Here is an 8,085-nt window from a genome sequence, read left to right on the forward strand (position 1 = left end):
AGGCAATTCCTGTGGTGCAAAATTTAAACTCTTCCTAATGCTATAACTTTGTGTTGTGATAATATTATAGATTTACAGCCACTCACACGTGGTTTTTACTGCTAAGTGCTAGGTTATGCAGCTCTAAAAACATTTATATTTAGGGGCATGGCTCTAATTAAATTAACAGAATTGTACTTCTCATTATTTTAGGAACTATAATTACATTGCTGCTAATATTCATAGCATTAATCTTATTTTTGCAATATTTTACACTTGTTTGGGTCCATGACAAAACTATATAGAGTATATATGGGGTCTGATGACCTTAGCAAAGGTCTGGTGCTTACCCCTTATTATCTGTGCAACCTTTACTAAGCCAGTGTGTTCTCAGAATCAGTGGCTGATTTATGAATGAGGTTAAAATGAACTTTGACTTGTTTCTCTCGACTACAAACTGGCCCACAATAGATAATGCATGCACGTTTTTCTTGCATCTATTAAATCCATTATGAATTTAAAATAAATTCAGATCAGGTTAGTCAGCATGATATTTCTAGAATAAATGAATATTGAAATAGTTAAAGCCACCATGGTTTTTATTCTAAAAGTCTTAGAACAAATTGATTATATGCTATCACCTTGAAACTTTTCCAAATGCTTTAAGGGATTGAGGTAAAGAAGTAAAGCAGTTGTACACACACACACACACACACACACACACACACACGAATGGGATGTGTGGTACAGAGCAATTTGCAATCAAGTTGCATATTAAAGATGAAAGCTCATGGAGGGTTTGCATAGAATCCAACAACTCCAATAATATAACCATACTAGAATTAGATATTTCAAAGCATAGGAGATTTCTGTAGGCAGGAATGTTTCTGGTAAAACTCTGGAGATCTTTGTGTGGTAGATTTAGTGGTTTAAGATTATAGTCAACTTTGACCCTAAAGTATTTACTCCCAAAAGTCTCTTTTCAAAGACTCTCTCATTTAAGTGACTTTTTGACCAGAACATTTTTATGTCTCAGAACTTTATCAGTGAAATAACATGTTCTTTGCATTTGACCAGTTGTGACTTCTGTAACCGTCCCCATCTAATGCAAAAGAAATTTCTTTGGTGAGGCATAGAAGCTACACTTGTCCATGGATATAAGAATATGCAAGGGGAGAGGGTAATGGGGGAGAGAGATTTCTAAGGGCTGGACTGGGAAGAGAGGAGGCAGTGGGGGCTGTGATTGGGATGAATGTGAATAAAAAATAAACTGTGAAAAGAAATTGTGTTGGTTCAGCAAAGTGACAGAGGTCGATTGCAGAGTCTCCATTTTGATCCTTTGCCTCTCCAGCCATTGGTATTTGCCAATTTAGAGAGGTATTGATTCCTGCCTATTGAGTGGGCTTTAAGTTCCATTATTACAACTGATACTTGACTCTAAATAATACTGCACCACTGGGGAACCCAGAACCAATGAAAATGCAGAGAAAAACTGACAACCGAGCACACAACCCCAGTTGAGACTTGTACAGTACAACTCCCACAGGCTCAGAGGATGTTATAAAAGAGGGTTTGGGTACAGTCTTCTATTGTTGGGGGCCAACTTTTAGCAGCTGTCAGCTTTGCAGCCATCTTGAGCCATATACCCTGACATGTGACTTGGATTACAATAGCCTACAACAGCTGATCACACTCCGATAATCTTGGTTTAGATACCTTGGGTGTGTGAGATTAAAGGTGTGTGACTTAAGAGTGACCTAGAGATCAGATTTAGAGACAAGACCTAAGGGCATGATTATAGGTGTGACTTAGAGGCATGGCTTAGAAGTGAGACATATAAAAGGCAGAGACAGAACAGAACTGAGAATCAGACATTAGGGAGACACAGAAGAGAGAAAGAGACACTTCAGAGAGTACAACTTGGAGTACAACTTGGAGTAGGAATTAGGCATTAGGTAGCAGGCACTTAGAAGAGAACTTGGAAGAAGTAACTTGGAACTTGGAGGCACTAGGGACTAGGAACTAGGGACTAGGAACTCAAGACTTGGGACTTGGACTAAGAAGAGAAACTGAAGAATAAATGGGACTGAAACACACTCTGTCTGGTCTCCATTCTTCGAGTCCGCCCTCACCCTCTCTCTTGCTGAACCCCGACCCTCGGACCAGAGCGGCAGCTTGGACTGGGATACAGTGGTCGCCCAAACGCGGGGCAGCCCGGGCCTCAACATTTTGCTCAGGCCGCGACATTTTTTGGCACCCGAATGTGGGACTAGTGCGGTTCCCAACATTCTATAAGTGACAGAAAGCTGCATCCATAAAATAGCAACATGAAGGTTATCTAAACAAGAACTCACCATGACAATACCAAGAGACACGATAGCATGGGTTGGGGAGATGTCATAAGGTTACATAAAGACCTACAGAAAAAAAATGAATGGTTTCTGAGAAAGAAGGAAAATACATTTTTCCATCCAGGGACAAACATATGACAGGTTACCCATTTCCAGTAAGTCAGCCTTAAATACATGTACATATGAGCAGCACTAAATGTACTCAGTAGGTTTTGTGTGTGTGTGTGTGTGTGTGTGTGTGTGTGTGTGTGTGTGACACTGATAATTTAAATAGAAACCATGAACGTGATGAATGTGGTGGGGACACAGGAGGAATTGGAGTTGGGGATGTTGGAAATGATGAATACAGAGTCACCCTTAGCAGTGTCCTTATCTAGCTCTAGAAAAGAAAGGTGTATGCTTTGCCCTCACCAAGCTTCCCCGGTTCTTGGAATCTTGCATTCCCTTAGTGTTGATCCCTCACTCTGCACTGCATAGTATTTCAGGCTTTACCAAAACAATTAATGGCTGACAATTAAGTCATTTAGGAAAAGAAGAATTACACAATGTTTCCCAGGTTACATTTTCAGAAGTGAACCCTTTTAGATGGACATTAGCTTGGTTTGATTCATATGGCCTTTAGAGTTGAAGTAAATACACACAAACCTGACGTGGCATACTCCCATAGAAAATGTTATCTTCACATTACAATTTAATAAGGAAAGTCAGTTCTGAACTGATAATTACAACTTCTTACAGCTAAGGTTTAGGAAGGGCAGTTCAAAATATTGACTCAAAATTACACTTCTCTAGTGTCTGTCTACTGTAAATTGCTCCAAGCTGTCATTTCAAAAAAGAATAAATAGGACAGTATGACAGCTCATAGAGAGAACTGAGTATTCAGACACCAGAATGTGGACATTCACTCTGAGAGAACATATTAGAAAATCCACTTTCTCACTCACAGATTTCACACAAAACATGAGTGAGTACACACACACACACACACAGAGGCACACCCATAAACACACACACACACACAGAGAGAGAGAGAGAGAGAGAGAGAGAGAGAGAGAGAGAGAGAGAGAGAGAGAGAGACAAAAATACACAGACACACAGACACACAGACACACACACACACCATTTAAGTTTACTGGATTTTCATCAGGATATATAGAGTTAACATATATCAACACTCAGAAAAGTGTGATTTTTCCTAAAGGTTTTTATCTTCTAGTGTAGCTGTAAGAGTCTATTACTATGTATGAAATGTTTTAGAAGTACTTTTAGATTGGAGGCAATATTTGTTTACATAATACATTTACTCTGTATATCTATCGTTATTATTGTTGTTATGTCCACTCCACAGACAAAATTAGAATATATTTGTATGCACACTACCTCATACATAGAGCATGTCTAGACTTCCGTATCTATCTGGAAAGGCATCAAGTACATTTTATAACCATCATCAATATAAATTAGCTTTAGTTTATACTGATCCAACCACTGAATTGGGGACCCCTGTGGTTAAATTAGAGAAAGGCTGTGAGAAGCTGAGACAAAGGGGAACCCCATAGGGAGACCAGAGGTCTCAACCAACCTGGACCAACTGAGATCTCTCAGACACTGAGCCACCAACAAGGCAGCATGCACCAGCTGATATGAGGCCCCTGACACATATACAGCAGAGTACTGCCTGGTCTGGCCACAATGAGAGAAGATGTAGCTAACACTTGAGAGAGAGACTGTGGCCCCAGGGAGTAGGATGGCCTGGCAGGGGGTTGGGAGATACTCATTCTTTTAAAAAGAGGGGGAAGGAGGAATGAGATGAGGAACTATGGGAAGGCAGACCAGGAGGGGGAAAACAACTGAACTGTAAAAAAAAATAATAATACAAGCAAAAAAAATAAATCTTACTGTTTTTATTTTGAAAGTTTCTTGATAGTTTTTGGATGCACATATTCTCAAGTGTAGTATATATTGAGAGGGTATTTAAAAAAAGCCCTGTGTGCATGTTTTGTGACAAAAAAATAAAACAGAATTTAATGTTGTTCTTAAATAAGTTTCATGCTCCAAATGTTCCTGTTTTGTGAGTGTGAACAATGTAGTTCCTAAACTAGTGCATAAAATGATATTGATAAAAATATTTTTTTGAATATTTGTTACCAAAATAAGTTGAATTAAACAATATTGAGAAATATTTAATGTACACATGAAAAACAGGCACTGAGTGTGAACTATTGGTCTGATTTTCAGTGGTAAATAATGATCACCATAAAGAACATTATTTTACTATATGCTAGATACATAAAAATACAGATTATGAATCAGTTATTTTAATGAGGTGACAGCATTATTAATAGCTGTTGTCAAACTACTGTTAAAATTAAAGTGTTTTGAGCCCCCCATTGGCCCAGAATAATTGGCTCTGTAGGTCTTTTTATCATGTATTCGACCCCAGTTGGGGGAGGTGTTTGTGAGGGTTGGACTGGGAGGAAGGTGGACTGCAATCTGGCTGTAAAGTGAATAAATAATAAATTTATTAAAAAATTAAAGTGTTTTCCAAACACAATGTCTAGAAATTAAAATTTTTTAATTAAAAAATTAAAGTGTTTTCCTCAAAAATGATTGAGGTTTGGATGTAAATTCAAAAAATTACAGACAGACATGTTTATACTATAGTGTGAAACATAAGCTGATGTTTTTATTCTTTATATTTGACTATTTCTGATGTGGGTTAACAATTTGCATTATGCTGACAGGAGCCTAATATACCTGTCTCCTGAGAGGCACTGCCAGAGCCTGATGTATACAAAGGCAGATTCTCACACCTAACCATCAAACTGACCACAGAGTTCCCAGTGGAAGAGTTAGAGAGAAGACTGAAGGAGATGAAGGGGCTTGTGGTCCCATGGGAAGAGTGACAATACCAACCAACCAGAGTTCCCTGGATCTAAACAGCTAGCCTGGGAACACACATAGAGAGATCCATGTTTCTAGTTGTATTTGTAGAGGAGGATGAACTTGTCAGGCATTAGTGGGAGAGGAGGGCCTTGGACCCTGGAAGAATGGATGTCCCAGTGAGGGGAAATTCGAGGGAGGGGAGGTGGGAGTGGGTGGGTAGGTGAGTGCAACCCTCATAGAAATAGGAGGAGAGAGTATGGGTTAAACAGTTTCTGGGGGTGGGGAATGAGAAAAGGGGATAACATCTGAAATGTAGGTAAATAAAGTACCCAATAATAAAAAAAAAAAAAAGAAAAACAAGCAATGGAACTGGCTATGGCAGTTGAACATTTGAGACCCTTTAGCAGCAATTGAACATGACCCATATTATGGGGATTCCTTATAATTGTCAAGGACAAGAGACTGTGGAATGGACCCATGGAATTTTAAAACAATATTTTCAAAAAATAAAAAAGGGGGAGATATACCCCTTTACACCACAAATGTATTTAAATTGTATTCTTTTTTTTTTTTTTAATTTGGATGCCAAGAAACTTTCTGCTGAGTGTCTACAGCACTCTTACAGCTAGGCATACTTATGCATAGGCGAAAGGGAAGGATCTACTTACTGGCAAAAGGCATGATCCCGATCAGGTATTAAATATGGTGAAGAAGGTATGTTTGTGGTTTTCTCTGCAAGATGCTGAAGGAGCATGGTGGCCGTCAGAGCCATGGGTGAGACATGCTGATGCCAGGACAAAGAATGATGCTGACCTGTGAGCTTGCTGAGAGCCCTGACAATGGTGATTGGGAAGCTGTATTGGACATAAGTTTCCAACCCACCATTGCTTACCTATACCCCCAATGGGACAAGCTGCCTGCCTTACCTCAAGTTCTTAGACCTTGTGGAACAGAGAATCAAAAAGAAAAGTTATAATGCCCCTTATATTGTTATTAAATGTGACCAGTTATTCAGACTCAATCATGGGCTGGTCTAGAAATCAATCCAATATTGGAAATAACAGTCTTCATTTGTAAGTCTGGTTCTGAACATTTTCAGAGACATATATGGAAATTAGCTGCAGTTCTCTATGATGTTAGCAAAAGATAAAGTTGGGTTGGGATCTGCATTTCAGACAGATGTTAGCACATGTGTTAAGGCTCTATTAATTGTCAAGTTAAAATTACTTTTGTTTCTTCTACAGTATTTAATGTAAGTTGCATTAATTGTACACCTTCTAATTATGTTTGAGTTATAAAATCCAGCATGTCAGTTATGAAGGTCTATCAACCAGCTTTTGTTTTAGTGCCCTGAGTATCACAGAGCAGTATTCTAAAAATAGCTTGCAAATACTGGAAAAATGAGCCAGGCTTTATGCAGAAGCAAGAGAGTAGTGGGCTTGGTTATTGTTGGCATAACAGCACTAAATACATTAATTGCTAGCGCCACTGCTTCTGCAATTGCTGGGACACAAGAAGTTAAGACAACTACTTTTGTTAATCAATTCACAAAAAACTGTTACTAATATGTTAAATATACCAGAGGATTTAGATAGGCATTTGGAAGAATGGATTGATGTTCTCTGTCCTATTCAAATTACAGGAAAAAAGGTTCAGAATTTAAGGTTAAGGAGCCATCGTGAGTGTCATGCCAAATACCATTGGATTCATGTTATTTCTACAATTTAGAGTGGTAGTCATTATAATTAGGAAGAAGTTTAATGGCACTTGCAGTGTATTTGGCATAATTCTGACACCTCTCAGGATGTTTTAATACATAGGGAGCTTATGAATTTCAAAACTGCTGCTCTGCTGAGCGTTCATGCAGTAGATACTGCAGATAAAAGTACCCATGGCCTGAGGTCAGTATCTCTATTTTGGTCAAGCTTCAAAAATGGCATATATAGCTTGATCATACTAGCCCTTTTTGTCCTGGGAATACTTTTATCCCTGCCCACTGTGTTAAAGCTTGTCTTTAATAACATCAACATTTTGGCTGCCAAAGTACATGGCTTAAAACTGAAAATGGACCCTCAGACAGAGTTTTTAATTTACCAGGATGGCAAGCCAAGGATAGGTAAGATTCTGAACAGAGAGCCTTACCAATCTAAGACATAAGTGTATTGCTTTTGATAATGCATATTCCATGATGGGTAAGGAAGGCATTCTTGTCAGAATGACCTAAGACAGGCTCAGTCTTGTTATTGAAATAAAAAGTGGGGGGAGGTGGAAAGCCTTTGGAGTTGACTGGCAAGAATCTGACGTGGGCCAAGGACAAGGAAATGGGCTGCTTGGCAGGAATCTGACTTTGGCCAAGGTCAAGGAGGTAAGCTTCAGGCAGGAATCTGACATTAGGCTAGAACAAAGAATTATTCTCAGGCAGGAACCTAAATATTAGGCTAGAACAAAGAAGTAATTTCAGACAGGAATCTAAATTTTAGGCTAGAACAAGGAAGTAGGCTTCAGACATGAAAATGACCTTGGGCTAGTACAGGGAAGTAGGCTCAAATACTTTATTCATTCTGATAAGCCCTTAGAAACAGTGATCACAGGAGTGATCACTGGACTCTGTTTACTGCCTTGCTTTCTCTTTGACTATTTGTGTTTATTTTACTGCTTGTTCCTTGACTATTTGGATCTATTGTATTGCTAGACCCTCAACCTAGAACTGATCTTAATACATGAATGTAATCAAAATGGTATAAAAGCATAAAGGAGGAGAGGGGATGGGATAGGGGGATCTAGGGAGGGAAAATGGGGAAAGACAATGACATCTGTATTGTAAATAAACAAAATATCCAATAAAAAATAAATAAAATTTGCATTATAC

This window comes from Arvicanthis niloticus, chromosome 19 (genome assembly GCF_011762505.2).
Source record: "Arvicanthis niloticus isolate mArvNil1 chromosome 19, mArvNil1.pat.X, whole genome shotgun sequence".
In the NCBI taxonomy this organism is placed as follows: domain Eukaryota; kingdom Metazoa; phylum Chordata; class Mammalia; order Rodentia; family Muridae; genus Arvicanthis; species Arvicanthis niloticus.